General features: G+C 36.2%; 1 protein-coding gene and 1 pseudogene across 3 annotated transcripts in view; both read left to right on the top strand.

Annotated features, from left to right (window-relative positions):
- Positions 1-23,065, top strand: part of NCK1 (NCK adaptor protein 1) — a 104,760-nt gene that overhangs the window by 21,439 nt on the left and 60,256 nt on the right. The window lies entirely within an intron of this gene.
- On the top strand, positions 7,708-9,926 carry LOC119540304 (annotated as a pseudogene).

Here is a 23,065-nt window from a genome sequence, read left to right as displayed (position 1 = left end):
CACTGCCTCTTTGGTGTTAGTGTTTGCCAAAGTAGTTTTTCATTCATTCATTTTCAGCCTTTCTCCATTAATACTTTAGTTGTCTCTCATAAGCATCTTTAGTTGAATTTTGTATTTTTTAAAATCTATTCTGATAACCTCTATTTTATAATAAATGAGCTAAATTCATTTATATCTATTTTGACTATCAGATATATCTGGGCTTATTTCTGTTTTTTTTTTTTTTTTAAACTTTACCGTGCTTTTTTCTGTTTACCAAAGGGTACATAATATCCTACAAAACTTTATAGCCTTTTAAAAAAATTGCAGTCATGGCCTTTTCTTATTAACATTCCTTCACCAATATCTGTGGGGACCCTTAGTTTTAATTGATTGAATCATCACTTTTTTTAATAATTAGTTTTTAAAAATATTAAAATGAATAATGTATGCCTGCTTTAAATACAAAGTATTGATAGATAAAATTGAAAAAGAGAATTAAAAAGATATAATATCCTTGTTCAAAAGTGAGATAAACTTGTCTGTAGAAGTAGTGGATTGAAAGTACAATTCAGAAACTGAGACTAAAGCCATGGCTTTGCCAGGATTTGGATTTGGAAATAGGTTGAGGTGGCCCTGAAATCATGTCCTGCCAGATCATAGCATCTGAGAGAGTCACACATGAGGCTTGAGACCAGAGCCAGGGACACTGAGTAAAACCAGAGATGGGGCTAGGATCCAGAACCTGTTACTTGAGCCAAGCTGCAACTGACTGCTGCTTGCAATTAAGGCTTCTTTGGTTACAACTAACTCCAAAGGAGACTGGAAATACAGTTTTTATTGTGGGCAACATGTGCCAAGCTCAAAATTGGGGAGTTCTATTACTTAGGAAAAAGAGTACAGACATATAGGTGGACAAGTAATGGTCTCTGCCATATGGATGTATAGAAATTATAATAAGAGTATGTTTTAGTTTCCTAGACTGCTCAAAACAAATGGGCCAGCTTAAACTATGGGAATTTATTCACTCACAGCTTTGAGGTTGGGAAAATGTCCAAATAAAGCCATTAACAAGGTGATGCTCTCTTTCCCAAGACTGGCTGCTGGCAATTTTTGGCTCCTCTGTCACATGGCAAGGTACATGGTGGTGTCTGCTGATATCTCCTTTCTCTTCTGGGTTTCGTTGATTTTAATGTCTTGCTTCTGTGGCTTTCTCCTCTGTCCCCCTATTTGTAAAGGACTCCAGTAATAGGATTAAGACCCATCCTGAATGAAGTGACACCTTAACTGCAGAAGCCTCATTACAGTCGGTTTACATCCACGGGAATGGATCAGACTTCAGAACATGTTTTTCTGGGGTACATTCAGCTTTAAAACACCACAGAGTACAAGAGAATTTCAGATTCAGTGGGATAAGTGTAGTAATAGAAAGGCAAAACTTAGGTAGAAGCACAAAAAAGGGAATGTGCAACTGCTCAGAGATGTCTGGGAAAATGGTACAAAGAAAACAAATGTGAATTGGTTCTTAAAGGATATGCAGGAGTTTGCTGAAGGAGGAAGGGGATGCTAGACTGAGGACTGAAACAATACAAAGGGAGCTGAAAGTTACGATGTTTATTCTGTAAATTTTAATTACTATATGCGTGATAGTCTCTTTGGGTGCCAAGGATATAAAATGAAGACTTTTGTCTATTTCCTCTAAGAGCTTGCTGTATATAATAAAATAGGCATTATTTAAGTAGACAATTTCAATAGCAGGATGTTGAGTGCTATAATAAAATAAATAGACTGATATGATGAGACTTCCTGGAGAATTGAGTCCTGAACTTAGGTCCCAAAGGAAGAGGGGTACACTGATAAAGAACCTTTAAGCATGTCACATTTGGAGAACAGAACACAGACCTTTATGTATGCCTGGGTATTGGTGGAGAATACAGGGAGATGCGTGTTAAGGAGTTTGGACTTCATCCTGTGGACTAGGAGGAACTGGTGAAAGATTTTCAGTAGAGGAGTCACAAGCTCAGATTTGTGCTTTAGAAAGATCACTCTGGATGCAGTGTGGAGCCTAGGTTGTGTAGAATTTAATAATTAACAAACAGAAAACATAGTATTGTTTAGGAAAAACTGTTATGCTTTTTTCAAATTTTATCTTTACTGCTGTGGGAAAGAACAGAACAGTGATATTGGGGTTGTTTTTTTCCCCCATCTCATCATCACCCATTCACTATACATAATTTACATTAGTTGATATATTTTAAAAATTGTAAAATTATCCTATTAACCTTGCTTTATTGCTTATGTAAATTTATTTAAACAGGACGTCAACACCAAAGCTGACTTAAGTGTAAAGGTCTAAAGTATCTAATTTACAAAGAAACCAAAAACTGAAGACATTAAACCCAGGAATTTTAAAGGTCTATAACTTTTTTCTCTTTTTTTTAAATTCAGTTTTATTGAGATACATTCACACACCATACAGTCATCCATGGTATACAATCCACTGTCCACAGTATGATAACATAGTTATACGTTCATCACCACAATCTATCTCTGAACATTTAAGGTCTGTAACTTTTTTAAAAGTTTCATTAGAGTAAGAAGTGTTCTAGTTTTGTTCTTTTTTATTTAACTTTCAGATCTAGTTAGCAAGCACTTAAAAGGAAAACTCATATATCTGAGCTTATCTTCTTTTTTTCCTAAGAAGCCTAAATGCTTCCAACTTGAAGAGGGTGAGACTGGAAACAGGGAGACCACTTAAGAAGGTGAATGCCATCGTTATTACTAAGATGATGTTAGTGAGAATGGAGATAACGTGGATTCATTTGAGTCCTATTAAGGAGGTGAAAGGGGACATGCTTTGAGATTTGGGGGTTGACTGAGATAGTGTTCATTAATCCGGACAACTGGGCTACTGGTGGCATTATTTACTGAGTTTTAGAACACAGAAGAGCATTTGTAGGGAGAGGTAATGTGAGAGGTGCCTGCGACATAGACAAGCACAGTGTTTTAGAGTTTGCAAAGCACTTTTGTACCCAGGAATTTTAAGTAACATTGTACCTGGTTCCCTTTAAATCCAGTAGGTCTTTGGCTTGCATAGGTCAAAAAATAATAGGAGGAATAGTAAACTTTAATACAACTAAGTAGTAAAGTCCTGAAACCATTTTTGAATAAAAATTACGCAAGTACATAGTGGGCATGAGGGAGAATTGGAACTAAGTGTAGCAATTAATATGAAAAAATACTCAAATATTATGATTAATTGCAAGTTAAATATGCCCAGGATTTCAGGTTGCCTCAGAAGAATATGTGTCAGGAGAATATGGTTGCTAAATGACATGACACAATACAGCATGGGAAATGTTGTTCCCCTGTGCATTGTGTTAGTTTTATGTATTCCTTTGGAAATACGTACAACTTGGAGTGATGTCATAAGAGAAGCCATAATCAAAGTACATTAAAGAGTAAGAATCAGAATATTGAGGGTTAATATAATGAAAAAATGAAATAAAGGCAAAACTGGGTTTGTTTAGTCCAGAGAATTTAAGGGGAAACTTGGAATCATAGTTTGGGGCTTAAAAGGAATCTTCTGATGTTACTGGTTTAAATTCCCTTATTTTGTATATGAGGAAATGGAGTTTGAGAAAGGTTGATATGACATGTCCTTAGTCATTAAGTAATGACAGAGCTATGACTTCAACCCATGTGTTTGGTTAGAAAGGAATATAAGGTATCATAAGCGTATTTTGTTTATAGGGGATTAAGCAGTGTCAGGGCTAGGGCAAGTCAAGCAAGTTGCCTAGAATGCAAAATTTAAGGAGGCACTCACTCTCAGGTGCACACCCTGCACTCACGGGACCCCTTATGAGAGTGAGTGCTTCTTTCAGTTTTGCATCTTAGTTAGGGACCTCTCGGCAGGTTAGGAATAGTCTGAGGATGCTACATGGAGTGGAGGCAGAACAGAATATTCCTGATAATCTAGCTGTCTGTGTGCAGTAATCAACAGTGTGCGAGCCCTTGTGGAGCATACTTCACTTTATGTGAGAACAGTATGAGGTGTTCTGCAATAAGCCTCATTGGTCATTCTCAGTCCTAGACCGGTTCCTGTATACTCGTTACATCCTTGAACAGCGGCTTGCACACTGTTGATTGTACACTTACGATAAATTGCATGGTGTATGAATAAAACTGTTTTAAAAAAAGGAAATGCTAAGGCATTCAGTAAAAATGATTATATTGCTAAATAAAATGTTACTATGAAAAAAGAAGAAGGAATTCATTCCCTCTGTCATCTCTCACATTCATTGTCAGGTTCTACATAGTGACATCTGTTTTTCTTTTGTTTTAATTTTTATTGTGGTAACATATACAACACAAAATTTCTTACCAGTTAACCACTTTGAAATGTACAATTCAGTGGTATTAATTACATTCACAATATTGTACTACCCTCACCACCATCATCAAAACTTTTTTATCCCCCAAACAGAAACTGTACCCATTAAGTAATAATGCCCCCTGCCTCTCCCCTGTCTTCTCTTAAGTGTACATGCTCACTGGTTCTAGTGCATTGGGAAGAGTCTTCCCAGTAGTCACCACAGACATCCCAAGAATCACTCTGTACAACTTGGGTTTTAGGTCTGGTTTTGAACTAGTCACAAGAACTAAGGGATTTAATATTCTGGTTGGCCATGCATGAATTGCATCTCCTACTCCAGAGTTGGTAGAACTCCATCTGAAAAATGTAGAAATAGAATTGGGGAGTGGAATGGAGGGGATAGTTCCTCAGAAGGAAATTGAAACACTATTTTTAAAAGAAAAGCAAATGGATGCTGGCATTTTTTAAGTCAGCTACTCAAAATTTTGACTGACTTAATTTTGCTTTTTTTTTAAGGGGTTAATGAGGTTTTCGATTTTTTTTTTTTACTTATCCAAATAGTATGAACATAGTTTAAAATGTTAAATAGTATAAGAGTCTTATAACAAAAATAGCAGTCTTGCTCTGTGCCTTTCCTTTCTTGCCTCTTGCCTCAAAGGATAATCATTGTCAACTTTTTTAACTGTTTCTTCTGGTATTTCATGTGTGTGTGTGTGTGTGTGTGTGTGTGTGTTATCTTTTGATTTATTAAATTGAGATATTATCTATTTTCTATTAATAAGAACATTTGTTTTCTTATCTTTCCTGATTCTGTTAATCGAGATGTATCCATATTCAGTATTTTCATTATTATGACCATGCAACTATATATTATTTACAGCTAACACATGCTATGTGTGTTAACTTCCTTTCTTATGTAACGTCTTAATTTTTCTTAAAATTTAGGTTTTATTTAAAACTTGTCTTTGGTTTCTTTCAAGTTATAGCTAAGCCTTTTTACACCCTCCAGCGGTTCTCTAAAATTCAGCTTTGTATAATTTTTCACATGGTCATATCTGTTATGTAATCTACCAAGTATTTTTTCTCTTTTTCCTGGATTCCTACTCCAACTTGGGACCCTTTATTCTAGACCTATTTCAGAGCTAGATTTCCTTTGGCTAGCATCTCGGAAGTAAATTCTCTTTGCCTCTCTTCACTGGTTCCTCTGCTTCCTGGATCCTCTGTCTTTCCCTTTCTTCCTTTACTTGTTTTGGTAGAGTATGTCTTCCAGTTGTTTCTTGAGTAAGGGTGCATGGGAAGTAAATTTTTTGAGTGTGCATGTATGAAAGTGATTTTATTTTTCTCTTAATATTTGATTGGTCATTTGGTTGTATATAGAATTCTAGGTTGAAAATAATTTTCACTTAAAATTTGAAGGCATTGCTTCATTGTCTTTGAGTTTCCAGGGCTGCTGTGTTATGTAGTTACATATTTAAAAAGTATAAAGGAATATTTGGCAAAAAGTCTCACTCCTACTCCTTCTTGTGACCATCCAATTTTTTACACAAATGGTAGTGTGCTAACCACACTGTTATGTATATTGATATTTTTTCTGAATTATATAGGTTAGAGATATTTTCGTAATACATAAAAATATGTTTTGTGGTTGCAAAGTATTCCATTACATACGTATCATAACTTTATTTAATCAGTCCCCTTTTGATGGACATTTAGGCTCTTCTAGTCTTTTACAATTGACAGATAATGTAGCAGTTTATAACCTGACATAATTTCACACATATCTGAGTAGGATAAATTCGTGGAAGAGAAATTGCATAAGCAAAGTTATAAATGATCTAAATTCATTTTAATTTTTACTTGTCCCTTGTGAATCTTTTCTCTTTTCCAAGTCCATTGTTCAGGCTACTTTTAAGAATGTCTCTGATATGTCATTCATACTTTTTGGAGGCCTTTTGAATAGTATGTCCCCACCTTTTTCTAGCTGTGATCCCTGGACCTGGAGTCCCATCTTGTTTGATCATCTCTGACGATTTGTTTCACTCTTTCTTCTTTTTAAAACCAGCCTGTGTATTTTATGTCCTATTTTGATATTCCTAGATGCATTGAGTCTAGTTGACTATTCATAGTTACTCTTTTCTCTCTGCTCTGCCAGTTTTCTCATCCCCTTTGCCTTGGATCTTTCGAAGCCCATTCCTGAAAACTATTGGTACTCCTCTCTGGGCAGAGAGACCCCTAACCTTCTTGGCTCAGAAGTTTCTGTCTGAAATACTAATATCTTAGTATTTTAAGATAACCAAGACCACTGTGCAGTTGAAGACTTGTGTAAGAGAATGGGGGAGGATGAGATGGAGAGAGATTAAGAAAGGATTGGAGGTGGGGAGGGCATGGAAAGAAATGCAGTGATCCTTAGCCTTTAGCCATGTCAGTGACATAGAGAACATCAGCACTAGCTTTGGGGAGTCCAATTCAGATCTTTGAGAAAATGACTGTAGTACAGGAATTTATGCAATGAAAATTAAGCTCTATAGTGTCAGGGAAAACTCTTGACTTTCTGATGATAGGTCATGTAGAAAAATTAAAAGGAAAAACTAAAAACTCACTTTGGCATATAAAATAATTTCAGTAGATTATGAGGCCAGTTTGCCATTTATGTTTAATTTACCATATGGTATAATAAGGATTAGACAGTTCATTTAGTGTGCTACATGTTTTTGTCTTTAATTATGGCGTTAAATTCTTTATGTATGTTATACTTTTTCATAGTTGGTGCTTTATACCACAATTGCTCATAATTTAGCAATATTAGTCAGATTATTACTTTCACTTTATCAGTAACATAAAATGACTTCTTTAGATAATATAAAATGTAATATTCTTCAGATTATAGAGTGGCAATATGTTCTTAATATGATCTTGGTTCAGCTTATTGTAATTTAAGGATTCTTCACATATAAGGCATTACAGAGTTTGTTGAAGATATAAAATAGGTGAGACTTTTTTTAAGAGCAGGATTTTTGTTTGATATATCTTTCTTTACTCTCAGTCCTTAGCTCATTGCCTTCATAGTCTGTAATGAGTACTTAATAAACATTTGTTGAATGAATAAGTGAATGAATTCTGGTATATGTAGAACTTTTGCCTTTATGGTTATTTTATGCTTTCTCATGTTGGGGTCCATTTCAGTGATATTTTCAAAAGTGGATAGGTCAGATGGCATTTTATTTGACCTATACTTTCAGAAAATCCTTTATTTTAAATAGCCTGTATTTATGAGTAGCTTGCAGTTCTTTTTTCCCATTAATGGGGTTTTTGTCCATGTTATTTTATTAGGAATTGTGTTCAAAAATTAAAATTACTTGATAAGATAGTAGGGTTTAAAAATTCAATGGAATGCCCTTTCCCAGCTCTGCAGCGTCTGGCTTCCCTGGAGGCTTTGGATCTGTTTTAGAAATTCACATCCCCTTCTCCCGCCAGGTAATTCATTAACACCTTTTCTCTTCCAGTCTAACGTAGCCCCCAAGTCTGATGTTTTGAGTCAAGATGCAAAAGGCTCTACCAGATACTTAAGGATTGGGGTATACAGGACACGCTCAAGATCCAACTTAGAAAGCAGCTGATTCATCAATTGATGCACCCTGTTTTGAGCGGAAAACTGCAGCCTCAGTCCATTCCAGTGGAAGGGAGTGGCCTCTTAATAGGTGCTTCCAACTGTCTAGTGGCAGATCACTTACAAAGATGTGGCTATGAGTATTCCCTTTCTGTTTTCTTTCCAGAAAGTGGTTTGGCAAAAGAAGAGGTGTTTACTGTGCAGGAGCTATTACAACTCATTAAAGTCAACCCCCAATCCAGTCTCTACAAATCACTGGTTTCACGATTTGTTAAAGAAAACCAAAAAGGTTGTGTCATTCAGTTTTTAAAAGAGTCGACAGAATATCATCAGGCTAAAGAGAGTTGTGACGTGGAAACTCAGACAAGTTCAACATTTCCTAGCAGAGACTCTCTTGCTGAGAAGCTTCAGCTTATTGATGATCAGTTTGCAGATGCTTATTGTCAGCATGCTAAGTTAGAATCTTTAGAAGGAAAGTTAAATGAATATGAGAGAAATAGAACAACAGCTTCACTTAGAAATGGCTCAAAGTTGAGGTATTTTAAAGATACTGAAAAAGGAAAAATTAGAATGGAAGAGAAAAGAAAGTCTGAGAAGCAATTAGCTGACCAGAATGAATTTGAGAGAGCTTGCCAAGCAAAATTGGAAGCCCTTACTATCGGGAAGAGAATACCCTTGAGAAACTTCAAAAGCACCAGGAGATTGAAACAAAAGAAATTTATGCCCAATGGCAGATACTCCTAAAAGATACAGATTTGTTAAGAAGTAGAGAAGCAGATCTGAAGCAAAGAATTGAAGCTTTTGAATTGGATTCTACAAGAAGGAAAAATTAAAAGCATGGCTGATGCACTTATAGGGCAGGAGCTTAGTATAGAGAATCTGGAGGAGACCTTTGACTAAAAGCTCAAGAATCAACTTCTCAAGTATCAACTTGAACTAAAGGAAAAATACATCACTACAACTAATAGACTGATAGAAGAAGAAAGAAAGAATAAAGAAAAAGCAATGCATTTGCAAGAAGAGTTCTCAGTTAATTCAAAAAAGGAAGAACTCACTCAATGTGTAAATTGCCTGAAAGAATTTGAGCATGAGTTAGTCTGTCAAATCCCAGTCTTTGGCAATAACAAAACAAAACCATTTGCTGAATGAAAAAAGTTAAAGAGATGCATGATTATTCACTACTAAAAGAAGATAAACTGGAGCTTCAGGCACAAAATAAATTACTTAAACAATTGGAAGAGAGTGGAAGTGAAAACTTGCGTCTCAAGCCGCATAAGCCAACCATGTTGTGGTTTTCCAGAAAGAATTTAAAAAAGCAGAAAATGCTATATAGCTCTTGAGCATAAGGAGTTTGAAACCCACAAACAACCTCTGGAAAAACAGCTGTAAAGGCCTAGTTATTAGATTACTTGTGTAAAGAGGTTAAATATGCAGATTATGAGTTTAAAGCTGCAGTTGAAACAAACCCGGACAGTCTAGAGAGTGAAGTATACCGCCATTCCAAGCCGCCTTTGATTGATCGTTCTGCCAGCAGATAGATAGGAGGCAGGATGGTATCTCACAATGGTGATATCGGTGATTTCCTGAGACTCCTCTTGAACAGGAAAAGATCAGAGCAGTTACGGTTATACCAAGGAACATGAGTTATCCCCGTCCAGAGACAGTGTAGTTCCCCTGATTCTGACCTTGAGTTTGTAGCAAATACTAAGGCCCGGGTAAAAGAGCTAGAGCAAGAGGCCATGTGCCTCAAAAATGCTTTCAGAGATTTTCATTGAAGAGTTCTTTGGAACACAGCTGGGAGCCCACCACCAAAAATGTGTCTGCTGCCCCTGTACATGTTGGGAACTCGAAAAAACATCACCCCTAGTTCCCCAGAAAGATGTGATTTTGCAGATTATGGAATTTTCTGTGAGCAGCGTCATGTGAGCATTCTTTTTTTTTTTTTAATTCAGTTTTATTGAAATATATTCATAAACCATACAGTCATCCATTGTATACAATCAGCTGTTCACAGTATGATCATATAGTTATGCGTTCATCACAATCTATTTCTGAACATTTTCCTTACATCAGAAAGAATCAGAATAAGAATAAAAAATAAAAGTGAAAAGAGAATACCCAAACCATCCCCCCATCCCACCCTATTTGTCATTTAGTTTTTACTCCCATTTTTCTACTGATTTTTTTTTCAATTTTTTAACTTTGTTTATCAAAAAATTAAAAACAAACAGGCAAACAACAACCAAAAAAACCCCACAACATTTCAAACAAAGCAGTGGATTAAGGAAAACAAATAACCTAAAATAACTACTTTGCTTCCAATATGTTCCTACCATACCCCAAGAAAATTAATAAACCATGTCCAAACAGAGGAGTAAGAAAAACAAATAATCTAAAATAACTACATTGCTTCCAACATGTTCCTACCATACCCCAAGAAAATTAACAACCCCTAAGAAAACAATGGAATAAGAGAAAAAAAAAACCTAAAATAACTCTATTGCTTCCAACATGATCTTACTATATCCAAGAAAGTTTACAAACCATAATCATTCCTGAGCATTCCCATAACCTTGAGATTACCCTCTATAGTTTATCTGTTCTTACTAGATTATCATTCCCCCTCCACTAATTGGTATCTCTAGGTCCCCTACATTCTACAGTATAAAACATTGTACATTTTTCACAGAATCATGTGAGCATTCTTAAAGAAGAAAAGAGCTACACATGGGACGAGCTGATGGGCAGCATAGCTTCCCGGGAAGGAAAGGCGCCTTTCCTCTACCCCCCTTCCCACAGAGGAAAGAAGACTTGATGGTGAAATGTATCTGGAAGGTCTGAACAGATCACGTGTTGCCTCTCCCGATCCTTGTCCTGACAGGACGCCCCAGCCTTCACCTGCTGAGTCTAAGCACAGCCTCTCCATCCACCCCCCCACACACCCCCCCCGCCCTCAGCAGTTGGCCGGGTAAAAACCACATTCTGGTCTGCTCCAGCCCAGTCGCATTACCTGCGTTGTCAGCCTTTACTTGGGGTTTTGGTTTTCTCAGGCGATATTGAAGATCATGTGGCAATACATAGTTTTGCAATCAGTTTGGAAAAAAAATTCAATAGAATAAAATCATCTTATGAGCTGCCTAAACCTTTTGTATTACTTACAGCATATTAAAGTTAGTTATTTGAAGATTTTCCCCCTTTATTGTTTGCTGAGAGATCTACAACCTACCCAAACTTCCGGAGTTAGTCACTTGGGTATTGTCACTTTGCTGATTTTTATCAGAAACAGGAAACTGTCAAGTTCTGTGTTAAAAGTTACAACAGATTCTAAAATTGTGTTTGTGTTAGCATGGGAGATTCTCCATTAGAAAATTTCTTCTACCACTAGCTAGTTCCTTACTTCTCTCTCAATATAATAACTGGCTTGTCAAAAAGGGTCATGACTTGTACATATAGCAGACAGTGCCCCCTTGCAGAGTTTACAAGTCATACACAGCAAGAGTGATAAAATGATTTGACAGTGTTAGTCTTAGTATGTATCTACCCTTAATGAATTTGTAAAAGTAGATTGGGGAAGAATGTGCTTTTAGGTGTTTGTTCTGGTATTATCCACATATTCAGATTAACAATTCTTTAAATGTCCCTTAAGTGAGTCTTTTAGAGGGGTCCACAAGGACAAAACTCTTTTCGTAATAGTGAGATGTTATTTTCCTTTTTCTCAAACAAAGAGGGTTTCTAGAGGATATATGAAGTGTGATGATAACTGTAACTCAGTGAATTTATATTGCATGATGATGCAAAATCATGCATGGGTAAAAATGTGTAACAGACCAGTGATTGCTCATAGGGGAAATACAGGGTTAGGTTCCTGCAAGCCTCTGATCACATTTCCTCAGCCAATCAATAATCTTGTTTTATGTTTGTTTCTGTTTAAAAACACTTTATACTTTTTGCTTCCTCCTTAAATTTGCATACAATGATTTTCTAGGAAGTTCTTTGTTTCTCCTGTCCTTTAGAGACTCCTCCCACCACCCCACCCCTTTAACTCCATCTAGAAACTGTATCATTGCCTTCTGAACATTTTAGAGCAACATTTAATTAAAGCCTCTGAACATAAATTTAAGCAAGTTTAAATCATAAATCTCATTGATGGGCAGATATTTGGAGCTCTTTAAAAGATGCTGATTCAAATTGAATTGACAGCCAACAGCATTATAATTCATGCCTGAATGAAGCTTACCTAACACGTGTATTTTCTTCTTAAGGTACATCACAGCCTTCTTGCACTTAGGAATGCTAGACAGCAAGTAGTTCTGCACTGTGCTTCGAGACCATTTTAAACAGCAAAACCATCAACAAAAAACCCCCAAGAAAATGTGAAAATGTGGCTCTCAATATATGAGAACTGAAACAAAAAGGCAGAGCATCCCCTTTTTTAACCTCAGCTGGGAATATGCATGTCAGGCAACTCAAACTTTTTGCTGCTCTGCGCATGTTCCTGAATGACTGTAAAAGTACCACAACAGTCCTGCAAATATAGAATTTGCAAATAATAAGGATTGATTGTGCATATATATTTATGATTGTTATATCTTCTTGATGGAATTATCTTTTATTATCTTGTGTTTTTGGTTATCCCTGGTAATTATCCTCATCTTGAAGTCTACTTTGTCAGCTATTAATATAGCCACTCGAGCATCTTTTTAAAAAAACTTATTTATTTTAAATTGTGGTAAAATATACATAACATAAAAATGATTTAAACCATTTTAACGGAACAGTTTTTTGAAATTAAGTAATTGAAAATACTGTGTAACTTTAATCACTTTATAAATCCAGAGAATTTTCATCATCCTAAACCAAAAATATTCATTTAGCAGTAACTTCCCATTCCCCTCTTCTATCACCCCTGGTAAGCACTATTCTGCTTTCTGCCTCTATGAAGTGCTTAGATAGTCTCAGTATTTCAAGTAAGAGAAATCATACAATATTTGTACTTTTTGTCTGGTTTATTTCCCTGAACATGATGTACTCAAGGATTATCCATGTTGCATATATCAGAAATTAATTCCTTTTCTTTTTTTTGTCTGAATAACATTCCATTGTATGTGTATACCACATTTGATTTATCTTTTCATCTGTTGATGGACACTTGGGTAGTTTCCACTGTTTGGCTATTATGAATAATGCTGCAGTGAACATTGGTGTACAAACATTTGACCGAATTACTGCTTTCAGTTCTTTTGGGTATATACCTAGGAGTGGAATTGCAGGGCCATATGGTAATTTGGTGTTTAATTTTCTGAGGAACTGACAAACTGTTACCCACAGTGGCTACACTATTTTATGTTCTCACAACCATGTACAAGGATTCTTCTTTCTCTGTATCCTCGCCAATACTTGTTATTTTCTTTTACTTTAATAATAGCCATCCTAGTGGGTATGAAGTGGTATCCATTGTAGTTTTTTTTAAATGCAGTTTATTGAGATATAGTCATATACCATACAGTCATCCAAAGTGTATAACCAGTTCTTCACAATGTCATCATATAGTTGTGCATTGTCGCAGTTAATTTTTTGCACATTTTAATTACTCCAAGAAATAAACCTAAAAATAAGAATAAAAGTAAAAGTAAAAAATAACACCCAAAACATCTCGTACTCCTTTTTCCCCCATTATTCATTTTTTGTCTCCCTTTTTTCTACTCATCTGTCCATGCACTGGATAAAGGTAGTGTGAGCCACAAGGTTTTCACATCACACAGTCACATGGTATAAGCTATATAGTTATATGATTGTCTCTAAGAATCAAGGATACTGGATTGCAGTTCAACAGTTGCAGGTATTTCCCTCCACCTATTCCAATACACTAAAAACTAAAAAGGGGTATCTATATAATGCATAAGAATAACCTCCAGAATAACCTCTCGACTCTATTTGAGATTTCTCAGCCACTGAAACTTTATTTTGTTTCCTTTTTCTTCCGCCTTTGGTCCAAGAAGGCTTTCTCAATCCCATGATGCCAGGGTGAAGCGCATCCCCAGGAGTCATGTCCCACATTACCAGGGAGACCTGCACCCCTGGAAGTCATGTCCCACGTAGTGGGGAGTGCAGTGAGTTTACCTGCAAAGTTGGCTTAGAGAGAGAGGCCACATCTGAGAACAGAAGAGATTCTCTGGGGCTGGTAACTGTTAGGCACAATTTTAAGTAGGTTTAGCCACTCCTTTGCAGCAGCAAACTTCTTAAGGGCGCAAGCCCCAAGATCGAGGGCTCGGCCTTCCAAATTGGTAGTCTCCAATGCTTGTGAGAATATCATTAATTACCCAAGTGGGGAAATTTCATATTTTCACATTTTCTCCCAGTCCCTCAAGGGGAATTTGCAAATACATTTTTTTTCTCTGCCCAGATTACTCTGGGGTGTATTGGAGCTTCACACTAGCCTGTACAAACCAACCAGATTCCCTTCCCTATTCAACGATCCATGTAATTATGTTGTTTGAATAAACTGACCATACAGGTTAAATTATATGATATGTTACAAATAATATAGATTTTTCACCTAATAATCGTCTCTTCCTTTGGTCTTACACAGAAGTTGAAGTATTAAAACACAGTCAATATCATCCTCTACCCTTCAGTCTGATTTACCTTAGTCCTAACCAAGTCCGTTTCGTTCATATCTCTAATTGAAATCTGATCTCTTTTTTCAGACTCCTTAACATTTGCTGTATGGGGTAATGCTGACATTCATAGGGGCCAGACTCTGGCTCTGGATCTCAGGTGTCACACAGATACCCAAAGTTCCAGGGACTTAACAGGTTATTCACAAGGAGCTCAGCATCTCAAAATTTAGAAATAGCCATTACAACTCAGGAATAGATGTAACTGCCATAATACCTTACAATCTAGGAACCTTTACAGTAAGCTTTCCCCTGATAACCTATACTCTCAGGCTCAGGTCTCAGAGTTTGCACATTATGATTAATCCATATTAGTTAGGCAATACAATATATTTCTTTTCATTTCTGGTTTATTTCACCCAACATACTGTCCTCAATGTCCATTCACTTCACGACTTCACTCCTTGTAGTAGCTCAGTACTTCATTGTATGTATACCATAGTTTACCATTCCGTTCATCAGTCGATGTATCCTTAGGTCACCTCCATCCACTGCAAATCGTGAATACCGACACCAGAAACCCCACTGTGCAAATGTCCTTTTGTGTCCCTCTTTTCAGTTTTTCCAAGTAAATAGCCAATAACCAGGTTGTAGGACCATATGGCAACTCCATACTTAGCTTCCTGTGGAACTACCACACTACCCTCCAGATGGGCTGTACCATTCTACTTCCCTACCAACGGTGGTTAGGTACATCCCTCTCTCCACATTTTTTCCAACACTTCTTTCCCTCTGTTTATTTTTTAGATAGTTTTATTCATGTACCATACATTCCATCCTAAGTAAACAATCAGTGGTTCTCTGTATAATCACGTAGTTATGCATTCATCACTTCTGTCTATAGAAGGACGTTTCCATTTCTTACACAAAGAAAGAGGAAGAGGCGAAAAAAGTAAAAAGACAAAAGAAAAAGAAGGAAAAAATGACAACTAAAAAGCAACAAAAGAAAAGATAAAATTAAAATAAAAATACAATAAAAAAGTCAGACACCACCACCAATGCCAAGGATCCTATACCCTCCATTATATCCCGTTCTTACAGGTGTTTAGCTTTGGTATATTGCCTTTGTTACAGTTAAAGGAAGCATATTACAATGTTACTGTTAACTGTTATAGACTTCAGTCTGCATTGATTGTATTTTTTCCTCAATACCAGCCCCTTTTCAATACCTTGCAAAGTTGACACTTGTTCTCCCTCATGCAAAAACATATTTGTACATTTTATCACAGTCGTTGACCACTCTAGGTTTCACTAAGTCATGCAGTCCCAGTCCTTATCATCTATCCTTCCTTCTGGTATCCTATATGCCCCTAACCTTCCTCTTTCAGCCCTACTCACAGTCATCTTTGTTCAGTGTACTTACATTATTGTGCTACCATCACCCAAAATTGTGCTCCAAATCTTCTCCTGCCCTTTCCTATCTGTCCAGAGTGCTCCCTTTAGTCTTTCCCATAGAGCAGGTATCCTGTTCACAAACTCTCCCTCATATTGGAAGAACAGTTTTGCTGGATATGAAATTCTTGGTTGGCGGTTTTTCTTTTTCAGTATCTCAAATATATCATACCACTGCCTTCTCACCTCCATGGTTTCAGCTGAGAAATCCGCATATAGTCTTATCAAGCTTCCCTTTTATGTGATGGATTGTTTTCTCTTGCTGCTTCCAGAATTCTCTCTTTGTCTTTGACATTTGATAATCTGATTAATAAGTGTCTTGGTGCAGGTCTATTCAGTCTATTCTGTTTAGGGTATGCTGCACTTTTTGGATCTGTTATTTTATGTCTTTCAGAAGAGATGGGAAATTTTCAGTGATTATTTCCTCCATTATTCTTTCTGCCCCTTTTCCTTTCTTGTCTCCTTCTGGGAAATCCATGACACACACATTCATGCCCTTCATGTTGTCATTCAACTCCCTGAGACATTGCTCGTATTTTTCCAGTATTTTTCCTGTCTATTCCTTTGTGCGTAGGATTTAAGATTTTCTGTTCTCCAGTTCATGAATCCTTTCTTCTGCCTTCTCACATCTGCTGCTGTATACCTCCACTGTGTTCTTCATTTCTTCTAATGTGCCTTTTATAACCATAAGTTCTGCCAGTTGTTTTTTCAAACTTTTGAGTTCTTCCTTATGTTCACCCAGTGTCTTCTTTATATTCTTCATCTCTTTTGCCATATCTTCCCTCAACTTGTTGATTTGATTTTAGAATTGATTTAACATATGTGTTTCATGATCTTTAATTAGTTGTTTCAATTCTTCTATCTCAGTTGAAGTGTAAGTTTTTTCCTTTGTCTGGGCCATGTCTTTGTTTTTCCTAAGGTGACTTGAAATTTTTTGTTGTCTGAGCATCTGGTTTCCTTGATTACCCCAATCAGATTTTTCCAGACCACACAGGCCCAGGTCTCAGGAGGAAGATGTAATCAGTATCAAGTTTACCATAGGAGCAGGTTATCCGACTTTCCTGTGAAGCCTCTAGACTCGGTGCTTTTCCTATCCTGCTCAGCAGGTGGTGCTTGTAAGTCTTCAGCTCCCCACTGGTATAAAGAGGTGTGGTGCATTTAATTCTCAGTGGACTGTATCCTGGCCAGTCTCCCAGCTTTCTTTTGATTAGTGTTTGCATGATCCTTTCACTTTTTTGTGGGGGTGGGAGAGGGGGTTTGGTAAGATAGGACCAATTGTAGGAGAAAAGACGGTTATATGTCATAAATCTTCATAAAACCTTAGGAAGCTTTTATAGATCCTTAAGTAGGCAGGAAAATCATCAGAGCAGTGCTTTATTTATATTCACCTATCAGCTGTTTGGAATATGGATTGCAGTGAGAGTACCTTGTAGGCTGGGAGATCAGTTATGAGGCTGTTGCACAATCTTTTGAGATCATAAGAACCTGGAATATTCTGGTTCTTTTCAACATTTTGTTGAGCACCAAGTGCAGGCTTGGACTCTGGGAGATGAAAGTATGGCAGTAGCACTTGCCTTTGAGGACCTTACAGAAGTTAAAAATAATTTCCATATGGCTTGGCAAGTACAGTGAGAATGTTGTGAATATATTGCTGTGGTGGTAAGAGAAGAGTTATTTAGCCCAGCCTTAGTGGGAAAAGGAAGATTCTTGAGTATGTTATGCTGAAACTTTGTCTTTATGAACAAGTGGGAGTTGTTTGTGGGGGAGGTCAGTCTGGAGGAGGAAAACTGCATGTGCTCATACTGTCACATGAAAAACAAATGTAGACTTAGGAAGGAGAGACTTATTTGAAAGGTTTATTACAAGGACAGGATGATGGGAGGGCCTCTTGCAGTAAGGTGAGAGCAATAGGGAGAACATGTTGACCATAAGATCTGCAAGCTTTTCTAATTCTTTTAAAATCTGTCAGTATCATCATGTTTAAAATCAGTTCCTGATAGACAGTTGGATTTTGTTCTTTAATCCAGTCTGAATAATCTGTCTTTTAATTAAGATGTTTAGATCCTTTTTAATGTAATTATTGATGTTTTGGATTTAGGTTTACAAATTTATTATTTGTTATCTGTTTTATGTTTTTTTGCCCTCTGTTTTCTTTTCCTTGTCTTCATTTTGGATTCTTTTAGTGTTTTTTTAGTGTCCATTGAAACTTATCTGTTGCTTTTGGCTGTATTTATTAGTCCTATTTTGTTAATGATCGCTCTAGAGATTATAATACATTGTACACACTTAAACTTTTCACAGTCTCTTTAGAGCTATCTTACCACTTTAATAAAATGTGGTCTTCCAACTATATAGGTCCCATTGCCCTCCCAACTTCATATAATAATTGTCACATAATTTGCACCTGCACCCATTGAAACCCTTCACAATAACGTTACAATTTTTTCTCTCAAGAGCCTTGTTTTTAAAAATTTAAGGGGTGAAAAATTATATTCACTCAGCTCTTTACCATTTTTGTTTCTCTTCTGTCATTCCTTAAGTATCAGGTTCCCCTTTGTTGTCATTTTTGTTTTAGCCTGAAGAGAATCCTGTAGTGTTTTTTCTTTCTTTTTTTAGAGCCAGTTTGCTGACAACAAGTTTGCTTAGTTTTCCCTCATCCGAGAATATCTTTTATTTTGTTTCATTCCTGAAGGGTACATTTAATGAATATAGAATTCTCAGTGGACACTTGTTTTATTTCAGCTTTTTAAAGATGTGCTTACACTGTCTTCTGGCCTTCATGGTTTCTGATGTGAAATCTGTAGTCTTATGATTGTTTCCCCCTACATCAGGATTTCTCAAGCTTTCATCTAATAACATTTTGGGCCCATAATTCTTTGTTGTTGGGAAGCTGTCTTGTTCATTGTAAGATGTTGAGCAATATCCCTGACCTCTACCCATTAGATGCCAGTAGTGCTTACACCCCTACCCCAGTTGTGACAATTAGAAATGACTCCAGACATTGTCAGATATCTCCTGGGGCACAGAATCACCCCCTATTGAGAATCACTGCCCTGTACATAATGTGTTATTTTTCTCTGGCTGCTTTCAAGATTTTTCTTCATCTGTTGGACAACCCAACTCTAATCTCTGTCTAGTTCCACATTTTTCATCACCCCAAAAGTAAATTCTATACCCGTTAAGCAGTTACTTCCCATTTCCCTCTCATCTCAGCTCTTTGCAACCACTGGTCTTTTTGTCCCATTAGACTTAACCTATTCTAGATATTTCATATAAATGGACTCATGTGAGTTTTCCAGTCTTACTTCTTTCACTTAGCATATGTTTTTCAAGGTTCATCCACATTGTAGCATGTATCAGAACTTCATTCCTTTTTATGACTGAATAATATTCCACTGTATGGATGTACTGTGTATCTAAGAATCCATTGTCAAATGCAAGGTCATGAAGATTTACTCCTCCTTTTCTTATAAGAATTTTATGGTTTTAGTTCTTATATTTAGAACTAAATATAAGATCCATTTTGAGTTTTTTTTTTTTAATGTGTTGTGAGGTAGGAGTCCAACTTCATTTTTTTTACATGTGTTATATCCAATTGTCCCAACACAATTAGTTGAAACTTTTTTCCCCATTGAATGATTTTGGCACCCTTGTCAAAAATCAATTGACCATAGATGTGATGGTTTATGTGTGAACTTTCAATTCTACTTCATTGGTCTATCTGTCTACTCTTACGCCAGTACCACATTTGCTTAGCTTCTTGAATCTGTAATTTATATGTTTCACTGACTTTGGAAAATTTTAAGCCATTTTATCTAATCTCTTCTCCTTCAGGGACTCCAAATATATGAATAGTAGCCCTTTTGATATTGTCCACTGGTCCTTGAAGCTGTTTTTTTTTTTTTCCCCTCCAAAAAATTTCCTTCACTGTTCTTCAGACTGCACTGTTTTTAAATGGAGATATCTTCAGGTTCACTCAGTCTTTCTTCTATTGTAGTGTACTAAATAGTGCCCCACCCCCAAAAAAAAGAGATGTCCATGCCCTAACCTTTGGAAATTGTGAATGTTTTATATAGTAAAAGAGTTAGTATTACATGGCAAAAGATATTAAGTTAAGGACTTTGATAAGAGGCAGTTATCCTGGATTATTCAGTTGGGCTCTAAATCCAATGACAAGTGTCCTTATAAGAGTGGGGTGGAGGGAGACTTGATAGACAGAAGGAGAAGACCCAGTGTGACCACAAAGGCAGAGATTGGAGTGATGTAGCCACCAAAAGCTGGAAAAGGTAATGAATGAATTTTACTATAAAGCCTCTAGAGGTGTTATAACTCTGCTGATGCCTTGATTTGGACTTCTGGTCTCCAGAACTGGGAGAGATCAAATTTCTGTTGTTTCAAGCCACCCAGTTTATGTTTATTTGTTACAGTAGCCATGACAAATGAATTTATCTATCATCTTAATTCTGCTATTCAGCCTTTCCAGTGAAATTTTTATTTCAAATATTGTGGGTTTTTTAGGTCTTAAATTTCCATTTGATTCTATTTAATAGTTTCTATTTCTCAGATGAGATTTATTTTCTCATTTGTTTCAAGGGTGTTTGTCTTTACCTCATGCAGCATGGTTGTATAACCTGTTTTGACATCTTTGTCTGATAAGGCCAACATCTGGTTCATTTCTTGGTTAGCATCTAGTGGTTGTATGTTTCTTTGAGAATTAGTCAGATTTCTCTATTTCTTGGTATTTGAGTAATTTTGCATTGTATCCTGGACATGTTGTATATTATATTGTGAGACTTTGGATCCTGTTAAAATCATATCAAGAATGTTGATTTTGTTGTATTAGCAAACATCAGTATGGTTAGGTTCAAACAACAAGTTTATGCTTGCTTTTTGTAGGCAGTGTTTCCAGTGTCAGTTTCATTTTCTAAATATCTGTTGTGCTGTTTGGGTCTGCTTGTCATATGTACCACTCAGGGATTGTTTTTTCTTGGGATATATATATTAAAGAAGTCATAGGTTTACAGAAAAAGCATGCAGAAAATAGAAGTCCCATATTTCCTCCTCCCCCCCACTGTCACCTTGCATTAGTGTGGCATATTTGTTATGACTGATGAAAAAACATTATTAAAGTTGTACTATTAACAATACTTCATGGTTTACATTAGGGTTTTTTGTTTATATTAACAATCCTGTGGTTATTTTTAAAATTTTTATTGTAACATATAGGTAACCTAAAATTTCCTGTTAACCACATTTGAGTATATAATTTAGTGCTGTTAATTAAGTTCACTGTGTTGTGCTATCATTACCACCATACATTACCAAAACTTTTCCCATCACCCCAAATAGAAATTCTCTATCAAATAAGCATTAACTCCCCATTCCCTACCTCCATCTCCGTCTCTCTTAACCTATATTCTAGTTTCTGACTCGAATTTGCTTATTCTAGCTATTTCATATCAGTGAGATCATAAGATATTTGTTCTTTTCTGTCTGGCTTATTTCACTCTTCAGGATGTCTTCAGGTTACTCCATGTTCTCTCATGTATCAGAATTACATTCCTATTCTGTTCTGAGTATATACCACAGCTTGTTATCCGTTCATCGGTTGATGGGCACAGGGGTTGCTACCATTTTCTGCCAATTGTGTATAATGCTTCTATGAACATTAGTGTGCAAATATCTGAGTCCCTGCTTTCAGTTCTTTTGGGTATATACTTAGAAGTGGGAATACCAGGTCATATGGTAATTCTATACATAATTTTCCAAGGAACTGACAAACTGTCTTCCACAGTGGCTGTACCATTTACATTCCCACCAGCAATGAGTGTGTTCCTAGTTCCCCATATCCTTTTCAACACGTTATTTTTTGTGTTTTTTTTAAATAATAGACATTCTAGTGGCTGTGAAGTGGTATCTCATTATGGTTTTTATTTGCATTTTCCAAATGGCTAATGATGTTGAACGTTTTTTCATGTGTTTTTTGGCTATTTGTATATCTTTGAAGAAATGTCTAGTCAAGTCTTTTGCCTGTTTTTTAGTTGTGGTGTTTATCTTTTTGTTGTTGAGTTGTAGGATTTCTTTAGATATTTAGGATATTAAAACCTTATCAGATGTGTGGTTTCCAAATATTTTCTCAGTTCTGTAAGTTGTCTGTTCACTTTCATGATAAAGTCCTTTAAGGCACAAAACCTTTTAATTTTGATGAGGTCCCATTTATCTATTTTTTCTCTTGTTGCTCATGCTTTGGCTGTAAAGTAAAAGAAACCATTGCCTAAAACAAGGTCCTGAAGATGCTTCCCTATTTTTTCTTCTATGAGTTTTATAGTTCTGGTTCTTACATTTAGGTCTTTGATCCATTTTGAGTTGATTTTTGTATATAGTGTGAGGTGTAGGGGTCCACTTTCATTCTTCTACATATGAGCTCCAATATTCCCAGTACCATTTGTTGAAGAGGCTATTTTTTCCCCATTAGTGGACTTGGTATCCTTGTCAAAAATCAGTTGGCCATAGATGTGAGGGTTTATCTCTGACCTCTGCGTTCAATTCCATTGTTCTAAATGTCTGTCCTTGTGCCAGTGTCATGCTGTTTTGATTATTGTGATAAGTATTAAGATTGGGAAGTGTGTGTGTTCCAACTTTGTTCTTCTTTTTCAAGAAGGCTTTGGCTATTTGGGGTCTCTTCCTCTTCCATGTAAATTTCATGATTGGCTTTTCCATTGCTGCAAACAAGGCTATTGGAATTTTGATTGAAAGTGTGTTGAATCTGTAAATCACTTTGGGTAAGACTGCCATCTTAAATATTTAATCTTATAATTCATGAATGTGGAATGTCCTTCTGTCTACTTAGATCTTCTTTGAGTTCTTTCAGCAATATTTTGTAGTTTTCGGTGTAAAAGTCTATCATATTCTTAGTTATATTTATTCCTAGATATTTTATTCTTTTGTTTGGTGTTATTGTAAATGGAATGATTTTCTCAATTTACTTTTTGGATTGTTCATTGCTAGTTTATAAAAAAAAAAACACACAACTGA

The sequence above is a fragment of the Choloepus didactylus genome, chromosome 1 (assembly GCF_015220235.1).
Source record: "Choloepus didactylus isolate mChoDid1 chromosome 1, mChoDid1.pri, whole genome shotgun sequence".
In the NCBI taxonomy this organism is placed as follows: domain Eukaryota; kingdom Metazoa; phylum Chordata; class Mammalia; order Pilosa; family Megalonychidae; genus Choloepus; species Choloepus didactylus.
This window is presented reverse-complemented; position numbering and strand designations above follow the sequence as displayed.